The sequence below is a fragment of the Crocuta crocuta genome, unplaced genomic scaffold, assembly GCF_008692635.1.
Source record: "Crocuta crocuta isolate KB4526 unplaced genomic scaffold, BGI_CrCroc_1.0 scaffold129, whole genome shotgun sequence".
NCBI lineage: Eukaryota > Metazoa > Chordata > Mammalia > Carnivora > Hyaenidae > Crocuta > Crocuta crocuta.
The window spans coordinates 3,296,199-3,311,049 of NW_027551571.1; the positions used below are offsets into that span (position 1 = coordinate 3,296,199).

A 14,851-nucleotide genomic window follows, 5' to 3' on the forward strand; every position below is an offset into this window, starting at 1 on the left:
GGGAGTGCACCCTTTCCCAGCAGGAAAAAGTGGCAGAGATACCATAGGACTTGGAATCAACACTTTACGTGTAAAGAAAAATCTTGCCCTAATGCGGACGGTGCGTGGTTGATGACTTTGGACTTGATGCTTTACTCTGGGGGTTTCGGTGTTCCCGTCTGTGAAATAAAATGCGTGGAGAAAGCAGCTATAAATGATGGAATCAGTGGGAATGAGAGTTACCACGATGAAGCTTGCCCGCCTTCCCAGCGCCATCCTTCATGCTCTGCTTCTGGAACGTTGGCCCTTGTCCCCTTCACAGAGCTGGAAGCCTGACGTGGGTGCTGGCTTCTGGTCCCAAGACCTCTTCCAAGCCTGCCTCCCTCGTGTCCATGACCCCCAGTCATGCTCTGGTCACCCACGTCCCACGGTTGGGTCTCCTTTGTATTTCCCTTGTTAGCATCCCCTACCTCCTTAGCCTCACGGTGGAGGCTCAAAAATCCTTATTGGTGAATAGGTTAGTTCTCAAATCAGAAATGCTTGAATCTTATTTTTTATTTTTATTCATTTATTTTGAGAGAGGAGAGAAAGAGCATGTGTGTAGAGGAGGGGCAGAGACAGAGGGAGAGAGAATCCCAAGCAGGCTCAGCATTCTCAGCTTAGATTCGGAGGCAGGTCACCATCTCACAAACCGTGGGATCATGACCTGAGCCGAAATTAAGACTTGGGCACCCAACTGACTGAGCCCCCCAGGTGCCCCCAGAAATGCCTGAATCTTGGGGCAAAAGGTATAGAGGCAAAATCTTTGCATCCGTACTTGAACTTCATCTCTGGCCTTATCTCTCCAAATCAACGTGAGCAATCACAATGTCTGTGAATTTTTCCCCCTCATCTATAAAGAAGAGATTGTGCTGGAAGGAAAAATTTATAGTATCTTTTTTTTTCCAAGAAGTTTCCAACTAATTGCTTACTGGAACCTTTAAAATTCTCCCCTAAGTGAGTTATTTCAGAAAAGGTTATTTAGCAAGCACTGGAAATCACTAGACTAACCCATGTGAAATTGCTATTTTATGGCCTAAAAATCATCGATTATGAGTAATTGCATAAGATATAACCTAAAATATCTTTTCTCAGAGAATGTGGTTGTACTAATTGAGTGTACACTCTGTCGGGCATCTTAGTACTGAAGCAGATGAGAGAAAGGTATTGCTCTAGTCTCTGTGCTCTTGGATTATCAGGACCTACGAGGACTGAAAACCATAATCCAACAGTAAGTGATCATCATCCTACCATCGTGTTGTACAGAATTTTCCAGAGTTGAGAGAGACCACACATGTGTGAATCAGTAGTTCGCTATAATAATAACTTGTCCAGTAATAGCTACTGTTTATTGGGTACCAACAATATGCCAGGCACACATAACATGAATTTAATTTTTAGATGAATTGAGGGCACCTGTGTGGCTCAGTCAGTTAGGTGTCCATCTTTGGCTCAGGTTCGGATCTCACAGTCCGGGAACTCAAGCCCTGCATCAGGCTCTGTGCTGACAGCTCGGAGCCTGGAGCCTGCTTCCAATTCTGTGTCTCCCTCTCTCTTGCCCCTCCCCTGCTCATGCTCTGTCCTCTCTCTCAAAAATTAATATACATTAAAAGAAATTTTAGTGAATTTAGACTAAATATAAAAATAATAGGGAAAGTTTTATTGACAAATGCTGGAGGTCAGAATTTGAGGTGGTGTAAATATTATTTTCTCCTCCAGAGAAATAATATTCTCTGGAATGGTTTGGGGAAAGCACACCTAGCTGTCATAATCATTAAAGGTGTCTGTGTATTCTAAAGTTGGGTTCATTAGAGGTGAGATCGTCTGATGTCCTGAAGGGTTTTTCCCTCTTCCCTGGTGTGGCAATTTCTCAATCGGCCTTGGCCCTTGTCAGGGTAGTAGAGTGACTCTCATTTCGGGTCTGGAATAGCATTGTCCAATTTCATTTTCTCTGATCACCTTCTCATTTGCTGAAACAATTTGAAAAAATACAAAATACCTGTGCGTGTTTATGTATTCATTCATTATATACACACAACCGCTGAAGATGCGTACATTATAGAACAAAGGCAAAAATTAACACTTTGAAGGATGAGATAAGAGAAATAAATATTTAAAAGTAATTTTAATTTAGAAACAAAATCTGTGCTATCATAAGAAATATGTTAATAATTATATTTTAGTGAAAGAAATATGAAATATTTGTTATTTTTTGTGTTTGGTGTGACACTTCGTGATATGATAAGGTTCCAAGTTTCAGCTTATTTTTGATATTAAATCATTGTCATAGTTGAAAGCATGGTAGGTCCAAACTGAAGTGAATCATTAGTTGCACTTTCTGACTTTGGGTACCGTGTTTCAATTCCATTCAGCAATCATATAGAGATGTTTACATTTGACAACCCTTTCAAGTACTCAGCAATCTGATAAACAGCAAACGCGTCTTTCCTACAGAAGATTTTCATATTTATTTCTCATGTCTTTAAAAAGTATTGCAGGGACGCCTGGGTGGCTCAGTCAGTTAAGCATCTGACTTCGGGTCAGGTCATGATCTCATGGTTCGTGGGCTCGAACCCCACATCGGGTTCTGTGCTGACAGCTCAGAGCCTGGAGCCTGTCTTTGGATTCTGTGTCTCCCTCTCTCTCTGACCCTCCCCTGTTCATGCTGTGTCTCTCTCTCTTTTTCTCTCTCAAAAATAGGTATAACATTTAATGAATGAATGAATGAATGAATGAATGAATGGAAAAGTATTGCAACATGGTAAAGGCCACCTTCCTGAGAATAACGCTGTGAATGAATGTATGTGTCAGAACCCTAGTTTGTACTGTTGTTGGTAATTGGGCAGAATATCACTCTTTACCCTTACGTATTCTTTTTACAAAATATTGCTTTGTTAACTGAATAGTTTGCTGTTCAGAAGAGAGCTCTACCACATCTGTCTTCAGTAGATCCGTAATGAAGTTGTCCTTGGTGTGTTCCATTATTGAAACTGCATTCAGCAAATACCATTAGGTTGAACGTGTTAGAAACATCTGTACTTTTACCCAACAGTAGAGCTGACCTCCAAGACTGAGTGATTTATTCACGACTGGTGTCTCCCCGTCTTCCATGATACCCGCGTGCATCTTCCAAAAGTGTTTGAGGACAGAGAGTAACACTGTGTATATGCTACGTTGTTTCCTCTGTTTCTTTTCATCGATTTTTACCAAAGTAGGATGGAAAATATTTGACTAATTGGTGTGGCTTTTTGTCCTTGGTTTTTGTTTTTGTTTTTGTTTTTTTACTAAGAAAATTCAAAAGAGGCTTCAACAGCACTATTGCTGAGTTTAGAGGAATTTTGCAAGGTATGAGATTACACAGCATGTAACTTCAGTGTCAGAGGCCGGCTCCAGCAGGCCCAGGGGTCCCTGAAGGATGGACGCTGTCGGCGAGAGAGAGAGTGAGAGAGCCCCGAGAATCTTTCTGATCACCAGGCAGGCATCTCTGCACTGTCGGTTTTGGTGTTTTTATTTATAGGTCAAATGTTAACATGGCATCAGAAAAAGGAATTTTTACAATGGATAACTCTTTGTGATAAGATGTTTTTGGAAAATGTACAGAAACAGGTTTCACAGAAGTATTTTTGCAGAACTGCCCCAATTATAGTGAGGTTGACTAAGAAAATAAGAGGGTGTTCACATTTTAATAACACTAAGATTAAGTCATAGGCTTATAGATACCCTTATCCATCCTCATCACAGCTGCCAGGGTAAGGGAAGGTGTTTGTGGAATGTAGGGCCTTAGGGAAGGGGTTGCTACACGTCATCACTTAGCAAAGGTATATGTGGTAACTTATGTTCTGCCCTTATCTGTTCCTTCTCTCTAAGTTAGGCTCTTTGTCTCTGGGCAAGACTTGAGTTTCCAGCTCTATCTTTTATGGCACCAGAGAGCCAACCATACCTTTAAAGAGTTTAGCTCATTTCCAATACATAGAATAGCCTCTTCGGGTACATTTACCTTTGTGTCTAGTTTTATGATTTCCTGAATAGCTAGGGCATGAGAGACATTTTTGGTTAGCTGATTTACATGTTGAGCTATATGAACATCTTGGACTAATGCAACCATGGAAATAGAATTGTACATGTAAAGGTCAATCTTACATGAGTAAGGGTCATTAGCCTGTTCATAGCTCAAGGGAAAGTATGGAAGGAAACAGGACCTGCTGGAGACACGATGTCTGTTCCCATAATCAAAGAAAGAAGTTCCCACAATAAGTTCTGTCACAAGGTGCAATCATCAGACCAGGGCCAGAATAAGGGGACAAGTCACTCCTGATATTGATCAACAAGGTACCTTAGGGGTCAGTGCTCAAGCAGAAATAATTGAGTGAGGGTGGATATAGGTCATCATTTGATTGGCAAGATATCATGCAAACTTGCTTTAACCTCACCAGGAGTTTTCTCAACTAGTGGGCTCAGAATGGCTCCCAACATCTCCCCCTTTCTTATTTTTTGAAAGAAGGGTGTGTAGCTCAATGTTTACCCTGTGAAAGCTTCGATTAGTTATTTTAAAGAAATAGGGAACAAGACACAAAATGAGCACCAACACTCCAGCCACCATGCCAACATTTGTCAGGAGTGAATTTAGTCCCTGAGCACTAAAGAAATTTTGTAGTCCTTGTAGAAATAAGGTTGCAACCTCTGAAGGAGAGACAAAGGTAGAGAATGCATTAATAGCTTGAATCTGTTCATGAAGGGTTTGGACATCAATGTTAAAATTAGAATGATTCCAAATACCAAGTAGGTGATTGTGGATATTCTCCCAAGTGTGTGTGGTATCATTATGTTGGAGAGGAGTAACACAGATCCAATTATACTCCTTGTGACATCGAAGGGCTAAAAGAGATTTTAGAAAACTTAATTCATTTCCAGTAAACAGTACTGCCTCTTCTCAGGCATTAACCTTAGTGTCCAATTTCCTGTCAATTATTTCTTGAGTGGCCAATGCAAAAGAGACATTTCTAGCCCAACGTGTTGGGCTGTATGTACCTCCTGGACAAGGAGACAGTGGAAGCAGCCACAGACCCTATGATGGTGATCAGTGCAGTAATGCCTAATATTAGAGCTCCAATGAATCGCCTTGGGCATGAGAGCAGAATTAACCTCCTGGACAACCTGTAATTCATAATCATCCTACCAAGGAAGCGTTAGTTTAACAGAATCTTCCATGAGCCCTATTCTTACAAATGGGGCCTAGATTAGAGGCAATTAATACCAACAGAACATAAGAGGAAGGTAAATGTAAACAGGAACTTTTCGCTGTTTCCCCAGCTTTCTGGGCAAGGAGTAAGGAGAGTTTATCTTATCAGACAGGTGATTCCTCAAGCTTCTGCAGTGCATAGACCAGCCAGCTTCCTGGGTGTGGGTGGAGCAGGGCTGGAGATCTCAGGGGCCAGTGTCCTTTTGAAGATCAGTTTAAGCTGGTTGACTGGATCTGGATCACCTCACCAGGGTGAGGTCTCTTCTGAGTTGGCCTACTTAACTCCAGAGTGATGGGTCCATGGGGTGATGCCTGAAACTTTAAGAGCTGAATCCTTTGGTTATATATCTGTGAAGTACACCTCTATGTTTTTGAAAGGGGTGACCCTCATCCTTTAAATAAATAGTCAAAGATCTGATAAAGATGAAACCTAGAACTTTTGGTTTTCTTGGCAGACAAAAGAGAAAACCTTTGTTTACATTATCTTATCAAGAGCAGGTTAACAATCCAAGAAAACCTTGTCTTTTGAACAGAGAGAAAAGCANTCCCTTCATGAACCTTCTACAATTTTCCTTTGCGTTTAAACTTTGTCCCAAAGCCATTTCTCTCTAAATAATCAGTCTCATTTAGGACAAAATAACTTTCTTACATATCTCTCATTTTCCTGTATACAGGGTTGCTTTCCTTATTTCCCATCAGTCTTAAGTACACTTAGCAGAATTTTAACTCTTAGGAAACCTTAGTCTCCAATTGAGGACTTAGTAACCAACTGAGAGTTGTTTATGCAAGAATTGTCTAGATGGTAAATTCAGGAACAAAGTAAGCACAAACCATGTTTTCCAATGGGTCCAAATAGCCTTACTCNCCAGAAAAATTCCTCTTTAAAGATTTCCCTTCAACTCACCAAACTACACGCCTGAAACACAAACAACCCAGTGAAGAAATGGGCAGAAGATATGAACAGACACTTCTCCAAAGAGGACATCCAGATGGCCAACAGACACATGAAANGTAATCAAGACCTAGATTTCTGAGGAAGTGCATGTTGCTCCTTGGCCTCGAGGGTGGGAGGAGGAGCCAATGTGCCCGAGGCACTGAGGATGGCATAGGAACCAGTTATGTAGACCACACCCAAGTTGGTGCAGAAACAGGACGGGAAGGGAAGGCAGAAGATGCAAGGTGGCAGCAGGAGGCAGAGAAAGAGAATTTCCAGTTTTAAATTTTGTCAGCTCAGACAGAGGAACAGAATTCAGGTTTCTTNCTCTCTGCAATAGGAAGTTAAAAACACAAACCTATGTTCAGTAATCAAGACCTAGATTTCTGAGGAAGTGCATGTTGCTCCTTGGCCTCGAGGGTGGGAGGAGGAGCCAATGTGCCCGAGGCACTGAGGATGGCATAGGAACCAGTTATGTAGACCACACCCAAGTTGGTGCAGAAACAGGACGGGAAGGGAAGGCAGAAGATGCAAGGTGGCAGCAGGAGGCAGATAAAGAGAATTTCCAGTTTTAAATTTTGTCAGCTCAGACAGAGGAACAGAATTCAGGTTTCTTTTTTTGTTTGTTTGTTTTTGTTTTTGTTAGGCAGTCCATGTCAGTCTGGAGAAGACAAGGAATTTCCCCCAAAACAAAAGGAGTTTCTGCAGCTTCTTGGGAATATTCCTTCAAGTCCCCATCCCGAGGTAGAGTAACCACAGTTGGCTCCAATTATAGCCGTTAACTTGGGAAATGAATGAGTGAGAAGCCCTCACATCTACTAGGCAGAGGAACAGAGAGAGTTAACGTCTTCTTCAGTCTGATTTTATCTCAGTTAGACCAATAAGGTCCCCTTCTCGAGGTTTCTCCCGATCCAATTCAGACGCTCATTCTTTCAGTGTCCCTGTTTAATCTGGGAATCTGGCTACAACATGCCAGATGCGGCAGATGGCTGAGGCCACCCTACATCAAAAGTGAGTCATTTTAATTTACATAATTTTATAGTTTTCCAAAAACTCCTTCTTTGTACAGTCCCAATCCCGTAATGCTCCCAAAGAGGTGGGGGTGCCCTCTCTAATGAGGAGACCAGTCAGATGCCAGTCTGGCTGTGTCCTGAAGGAACTTAGGTGATGCTTAGCCATAGAGGTCCCAGCTTTGTGACTCACGATCGGAAACTATTCCGATGCCACCATAGACTGTGTGCCGTTCACCACGGAATCACAGACAGACCCGCTCACACTCCATAGACTTTTTGGGACCTTAAGGGTGCCCACCCGTGGAGCCACAGAATCGAACCCGGCAGGCGAGCCAGACCGAGTCTCACATCCACGCTAGAGGTGATCACACTCCCTCCCACAGAATCCCTACAGAGGAGACTGAAAACATCGACAATGGCAACAGGACAGAACAGGTACGGAAGTGGCCACACAACATGTTTACAGGCTGCAGAAGTGGCCGCACCGACGTGACGCCTCGGTGCCCCGGGGGCGGGAAGTCGCTGCGTCCAGCCTCCCACCTAATCCCCCGGACAGAAGCACACGTGCATTCAGAATTCCGATGGTAGATTGACTTACCTCCGGAGGTTTAGAAAGGTGACTCCCACAGATTAACTGGGGCCGTTTTCGGGGCGGCAGGAAAGATAAGAGTGTTTCCCCGGATCCTAGAGCATCTTCAGGAGCCGGGGAGGGTGCAGGGGAAGGAGACAGGAATTTGGAGGTCTGGGGTCTCCATAATCTCTCTGAGACCTCCAAAATATTATGCTGAGAGACACAGAGACCAGCCGAGACCACTGAAGCTGAATTAAGGGAGTCTATTATTGGCCTGGACCGCACAGAGTTAACACAGAACGCTAAGTGTGCGGCCCGTAATCTACTTGTATTAAAGGTTGTCATGAGCCTGCCTAACCAGTTTAAGGGCCAGGTCAACAAACTTCACAATTATCTGATATCCATCCAGGACAGCTACAAGGCTTGGGAGTCCTGGTTGTAAGGAACCCATGCTTTCCATAGTAGCATTTATTGCTCTCAGATCTTGCAACAATCTCCATTTACCTGATTTTTTCCTAATAACAAAAATGGAAGTATTCCATGGACTACTAGAAGGCTCGATATGTCCTTCCTTAAGCTGTTGTTCTAGAAGTTGTCTTGCTGCTGCTGCTGCTTTTTCAGAAGCTAAGGGCCACTGTTCTACCCAAACAGGAGTGCCTGACTTCCAGATTATTGGGTCAGCAGCAAAGGGAACAATGGCCCCTTCTACAAATGTCACTGGCCAATCCCTTTTTTGTCCAATTTGGGCTTTATATTTATGGAAGTTATTATACCCTGTTGTGTCTGGTCCAACCTTTTGTTGGGATGAAGCCGCATTTGTAACATCTGATTAGTGATCTTGCCATCTGGGGTGTAAAGTAACATTCCCGTTTGGGATAAAATGTCTCGTCCCCATAAAGAAAAAGGGATGGAAGGGATAACATAAGGACAAAAACTTCCTGAATTGTTTTTGTCATCTGACCGTTTTAGGATTTGAGAGCTTTTTGCCACGTTAGAAGCCTGTCCTATACCCACAAGAGTAGCAGGAGCTTTCTGAGTTGGCCAAGCTGAAGGCCAGTCTTCTCCTGCCATGCAGGAGACATCTGCTCTGGTGTCTAGAAGTCCTTGAATAGGAATTCCCTGAACCTTCAATACTTTCATGGGCCTAGAGGCTTTAGTCTCCTGCATCCAAAAGGCCTTCTCGCTAGAGCCAAAGCCTCCTTCTCCTCCGGGGGCATCAGTGGCATCCTTTCCCATGTGATACTAAGGCAATAATAGTAACTGGGCAATTCTCTGATCCTTAAAAATTTGCTTGGTGGAAGAAGGAGGAGAGACCAGCACCTTGATCTCTCCCTGATAATCAGCATCAACCACCCCGGGGATTATATGGATCCCCTGAAGGGAGATGGAGCTCCATCCCAGTATTAGTCCCACTACCCCAGGGGGCAGGGGCCCCTTTACACCGGTGGGAATAGTTACAGGAGGTGACTCAAGGGTTAGTATTGTGCTGGTGGTGGAACGGAGGTCCAGTCCTGCGCTGCCTGGGGTTGCTCTGTAGAGCTCGGAGACTGATTGGAATTGGCGAACGGACTGAGAGAGCCAAGGGATGTTGCCCCAATTAGTGTCGGGGCCTGGGGTTGGCCCCTCAATCCATTTCCCTGGTCCTGAGATTTTTGGAGATTGGTCCCCAGTGGTTGGCCATTTTTTGTGAAATTTAGATTTACAATTTTTTGGCCCAGTGAAAGCCCTTTTGACACCTAGGGCACATAGTCCTGGGCATGTTGTTATTATTTATCACCTGAGGAACAGGTGCGGTTGGCAGAGAGGTAATGGCCTTTTTTGTAGGGCAGTCCCTACTGGAATGTCCCACTTGCCCACAAGAATAGCAATTAAACCTTGCGGAAGGTTTTTCGCTCTTAGTACCTCCTGACTGCCCTAAAGACCTGACATATTGAAAGTATGTTTCTCCCTTTAAAGCTGCTGTGATAGCCATGCCCTGGATAAAGGCAGGACTTATGTCTGTGCATTGTTTGACATAATCAGTTAAGGTGCCAGTTTTTCTTATGCGTCGTAATACAGATTGGCAGGTAGAAGAGGCGTTTTCAATGCTAGTTGTTTAATGAGAATGTCCGCTGCCTCATCATTAGTTATCACTCTTCTAACAGCTTGTGAGTCTAGACACAAAATCCTCATAGCTTTCATCTGATTGTGGTCGGATTTCTCCCAAGGTAGCGGCCCTGCCTGTTGCAATTGGCAAAGTTCTCCATGCGTTATAGGCACAATCAGTGACCTGCACAATCTGATTGTAAGTGACCTTACAATCAGAGTAAGGTGACCTTGTCAAGATACATTTGAGCTTGAGCAGTGTCAAAATCACCTCACCTAGGAGTTTATCGAGGGTAATGTCTCTCCTATTCATCCTTTTATTTATTGCTACTCTTTTTCTAGCAAGGTCATCATATTCCGCTTTCCATAGCAGATTCTGGCCTCCTGACAGACAGCTTTTGCAACCTGCATCCAGTCATAAGGTGTCATCCAGCGGGATATGAGAGCCTTTAGCAATGGAAGTGTGTAGGGAGCGAGTGGCCCATATTTGGTACAGGCAGGTTTTAGTTCCTTAACAATCTTATAGGGAAGAGGTTCCCAAGGAGGGTCCTCATCAAATTCTTCCCCAAGAGCAATGGGGAAGCAGTGAACAAAATCTGTATCTCTCTCTTTTTCAGCCTCTCTAACGGTGGCTCTGAGCCCTACACCTTTTGAAGGTGGCATGGGAGGAAGTGGCCCAGATGGAGGGAAAGTCCCTGTAGTCTGAACAGGGAAAGCCCACTTGTTTGATGTTAAATTTGAAACCTTCATAGTGGTGGAGTTGGGGACAGTCCCCGAGTCTACTTTACTATCATTTGGGGAGGTGGTGGGCTTGAAGACTCCCAAAGTATCTTTTGAGGAGTCTAACTCCCCCTTTACGATGGCCAATAGAGAAATAATTTCAACCGGGATATTTTTTTGGTCCCTGTGAAATATAACATTGTCTAATTTTGTCCCCAAGTTGATTCCAGATATCTATGCTGACAGTTCCTTCCTCAAGGAACCAGGGACACAGTTTTTGAACAAAACGTAGAAATCAAGCAATTTTTTGAGGGGACACCTTTACCCCTTTTTTTGTAAGCATGTTCCATATAACATCTATAAAGAGTCTCCTTTCCTTAGACACTTTATGGCCCATAACTTCTCAAAAAACAGTTCTTTGCTTATCCACCAGCTAACCCTACTTATCTTATACAGGGGGGTCCATGGTACCCTATGGTGGAATACTAACCGTTCTGATTAATGCAATGAAAACAACGTAGTTTAAAGAGATTACCTTCAGGTCCGATGTTTGGGCGCCACTTGCCGGAGGCTGGATCCAGCAGGTCTAGGGGTCCCTGAAGGATGGACAGTGTCGGCGAGAGAGAGAGTGAGAGAGCCCCGAGAATCTTTCTCATCACCAGGCAAGCATCTCCGTCCTGTCGGTTTTGGTGTCTTTATTTATAGGTCAAATGTTAACATGGCATCAGAAAAAGGAATTTTNGATGTTTGGACGCCACTTGCCGGAGGCCGGATCCAGCAGGTCTAGGGGTCCCTGAAGGATGGACAGTGTCGGCGAGAGAGAGAGTGAGAGAGCCCCGAGAATCTTTCTCATCACCAGGCAAGCATCTCCGTCCTGTCGGTTTTGGTGTCTTTATTTATAGGTCAAATGTTAACATGGCATCAGAAAAAGGAATTTTTACAANATGCCTTAGGGGTCGGTGCTCAGGCAGAAATAATTGAGTGGGGGTGGATATCGGTCATCATCTGATTGGCAAGAGATCATGCAAACTTGCTTTAACCTCACCAGGAGTTTTCTCGACTAGTGGGCTCAGAATGGCTCCCAACACTTCAAGCCTTCCCAAAAGAGTTATAAATGCCTGTCTCCATATTTTGATTTAGTTTTCAATGTCTCGCTAATTACAATAGATCTCTACTTGCATTCATTTATACCCCAAGGTGTTGACTCTCTGCACACAGAAAGTGAGAGTCACAGTTAACAAGAATGGACGTAAATCTCCATTTATAATAATTTTTCCTAATTTTGAAGTCAGAGTACGTTATTGTCAGATTTTGTCAGGCTGTCGTCATTTTCATCCACTTGTGATGAAGACCTTGCCTTGAGAACAGGACATATGGCCGCTGTGTTTTCTCCTCTTTGCTCACCTGCACTTGCGATATCAGCGTCAACCTCAATCCGTGGTTTTTGCAGAGATACTTTGAAGGCGTTTATCCACTTCAGAGGGCCAGCAAAGTCAAACTAGGTGAAAGAGTCTACAAATGCACTCGACCCGGGACAAGTAGCCTGCAGTCACTCGTGGTACGGGAAATGTGCAAGGCCACAGGCACGGCCACGGACCCTCGCCCCAGGGACATTCCCCTCTGCCTCGGGAAGACTGTCTGACGCCCACTGGAGTGGGAGCCCCACGGCCCCGTGCATGTTGGAGCAGTCAGCTCTGCTCCGACACTGGTTGTGACACACAGTTTGTGTCAGTGTGGTTCATGTATGCGGGATCAGTCTGAGAATTGTGTAACTGCTGTGTCTGCAGATGAATGATTCCACTCACAGACATACAAGGTCAACATGAAAGATTGCACCCCGCCGATCCCAGCCTGGGAACACACACACACACCCCTCCCCACCTCCCAGTGAGTGTTATGAGCCACACCCATCACACCTGGAGTCAGACCTCGCCCTCACACTCCACACCTGCCCCCTTCCTCAACTCCCCTCTGCTCACAGGCTGACCTTCCTTTGTCCAGTCCTCAGACAAACCTTGGGCCTTTCTCGGTGTTAACTGAGATACAAGACTACTGTATTTACTGTAGGATTGGTGCAGTCTCAATTGTGCATGAGACCACAGGGCGGCTTTCATGAGGTTCTTTCATCAGTTATCAGCACTGTCACTGATAAGGGTTCCCAGTGCTGTGCCCCTGGCTCCCTGTTCCCCTTCATCGATTAACTGTCCAATCTTGCATAGTTTGCCGCGTTTTAGGAGTCCTTGCGTCCTGTTGTAGCAAAACTGACCTCCACTTAACTTGCTCTTTCCTGTGTCTTCCACCACTTGCAGCCAAAAGCCTCCCTAACTGACTCACGTGCCTACATGGAAGGAGAGGAGCTAGAAGCCCACTGGAGAGAGTGGCATCCAAGCTAAAAGCGCACGCTGTGTAGGAAGAGGACCCCAGGCCAAGGGAACAGGAAATCCTCTAACGCTATATGGGGACTTTCTGTCGTGAGAAAGAGTCTCACTGCCCCAGTCACAGGAGGGACACGGAGACGTGGAGCAGTGAAGTGAGGGTTTAATCAAGGTACTTGCACGAGCATTTGTCTGGCCCACAGGCGGTACAGCAGACTATTTATCTCCTAGCCCGCAAGTCCCTCCCCTGGTTCCTCACTGGCTGGGGACTACAGAGGTCACAGCCTCACCCAGATGTCGCCTATGCCCGTGAAAGGCAAAAAAAGTGGTCTGACTGGAACAAATGTACATTCCCTGAGCTGAGCAGAGGCGTTAAGTCCCTCCTTTGTTCTTCGGCGCATCCTCATTGCAAAGGAGGAGGGAGCAGGGAGGAACCAGGAAGCGAAGGGTCTGAGGATTTGGGACTCGGCTGTGGGCGGGGGGGGGTCCGTATTTCCAATACCTCGTAAGCCTGCTGTTAACCAGACAGTGCAGCTTTTATCTGGCATTTCGTCTCCTCACCGCTCACGCTGTGCCCAATCCCAGGTTGCTCCTCATGCACGTCTGACGATGAGCTGGACGCTGGGACCTCCGTCTGCGCCCCGGGTTGTGCAGGGCTTCCTGGAGGTCGTGCGGACAGCACCGCCCACTGCCGCCCTGCGCGCCTGGCTTGCTGGTCGTCACCTCAGTGTCCGGGTCCTGACCCTGGCCCGCCAGACGTCCCCGCAGAAGTCCTGCGCCCCACTCCTTACAGAGACGGGCTGTGGAAGAGCACAGAGCTGTCCCCCCCGGGGGGAGAACGAGATGAGCGGGCCGCACGGACACCAGAGCGTCGGGTCCACCCAGCCGGGGTCCGGCGCTGTGACACGGTGGCCCCGCAGAGCACGCGTTCCCCAGGGCTCACGACAGGGGCAGCGCGGGGGCGCGTTCCCTNACGGGGCCTTCGGACTTTGCTTCCTCTTCCATAACCCGGGATAAATGCCTCTCGCGTTGCTGCAAAAATTAATCGGGATAACATATGGCCCAAGGGCATGGCCATAACAGGCCCTCAATCCTTATGAGCTCCCTTCCTGGGTCCTGTGTGTGTGGTATGGGTGTATGATGTGTGTGTGCGCGCTTTCAGGTGTGTGGGGGTGTGTGGGGGATGTGGTGTGACCTGTGTGTGGTGTGACATGGTGTGAGGGGTATGTGTTTGGTGTGACGTGTGTGGTACGGGGTGTGTGTGTGTGTGTGTGTACATGATGTGTGCTCAGTGTGTTTTCAGAGGTGAGAATCCCGGGCTGATGGAGAAGCGACATGAGAAGGAAGCACAGGCTGGAGAGGGCAGGTCACCTGTCCGAGGGCCCCCCTGCTGTGGCAGCACAGAGGGCTGTGAAGGGCACAGCCTGATGTGGACCCCGCTCCTACACGCAGCCCTGGACCCCGGTCGAAGCGAGTGGAACCCTGGGGGTCCTCACTGCCCGAGGCGCTGGGCGCGGGGGGCTGCCCTGAGCTCAGTTTCAGGGGGTCGGGGGTGAGGGGGAATGGAGGGCTGCCCTGAGCTCGGCCTCAGGGGGTTGGGGGTGAGGGGGAATGGAGGNCCTCACAGGATGAGGGGGCAGGGGGAAGAGGCAGGTTCCGGGCAACTTGACCCCCTGCACCTGAGGTCAGTTCCGGAAAGTTCCCGCAAAGCTGGCCTGTGTCTTCCCAGACGTCCTGAGGCCGTGGCCCCCGTGTTCGCCGTGGGACCCCTCGGTCCGCCCGTCTTACACCTTGGCCTCAAAACCCCCGGGCGTGGAAGGAGGGCCGTCCGCTCCTGGCCCACGCGTGCACGCACATACACACGCACACACGTGCACGCACACGCACGCGCGCACA

The 14,851-nt window shown here is 46.6% G+C and overlaps 1 long non-coding RNA gene across 1 annotated transcript; it reads left to right on the plus strand.

The window, feature by feature from the left end:
- The first annotated feature begins 7,217 nt into the window (after positions 1 to 7,217).
- LOC144220720 (uncharacterized) lies at positions 7,218 to 13,919 on the plus strand. The gene is made up of 3 exons (XR_013331835.1): positions 7,218 to 7,639; positions 12,890 to 13,127; positions 13,541 to 13,919. It is a non-coding gene; the product is annotated as an uncharacterized LOC144220720 (long non-coding RNA).
- The last annotated feature ends 932 nt before the right edge of the window (positions 13,920 to 14,851 follow it).